Below are 331 nucleotides of genomic sequence, written 5' to 3' on the forward strand. Positions count from 1 at the left end.
AAAAGAGGAAGAGATAGGGAATCTACCTGATAAAGAATTCCGAATAATGATAGTGAAATTGATCCAAAATCTTGAAATTAAAATGGAATCACAGATAAATAGCCTGGAGACAAGGATTGAGAAGATGCAAGAAAGGTTTAACAAGGACCTAGAAGAAATAAAAAAGAGTCAATATATAATGAATAATGCAATAAGTGAAATTAAAAACACTCTAGAGGCAACAAATAGTAGAATAGCAGAGGCAGAAGATAGGATTAGTGAATTAGAAGATAGAATGGTAGAAATAAATGAATCAGAGAGGATAAAAGAAAAACGAATAAAGAAATAGAGG

Source organism: Bison bison, unplaced genomic scaffold (genome assembly GCF_000754665.1).
Source record: "Bison bison bison isolate TAMUID 2011002044 unplaced genomic scaffold, Bison_UMD1.0 scf7180017864514, whole genome shotgun sequence".
Lineage (NCBI taxonomy): Eukaryota > Metazoa > Chordata > Mammalia > Artiodactyla > Bovidae > Bison > Bison bison.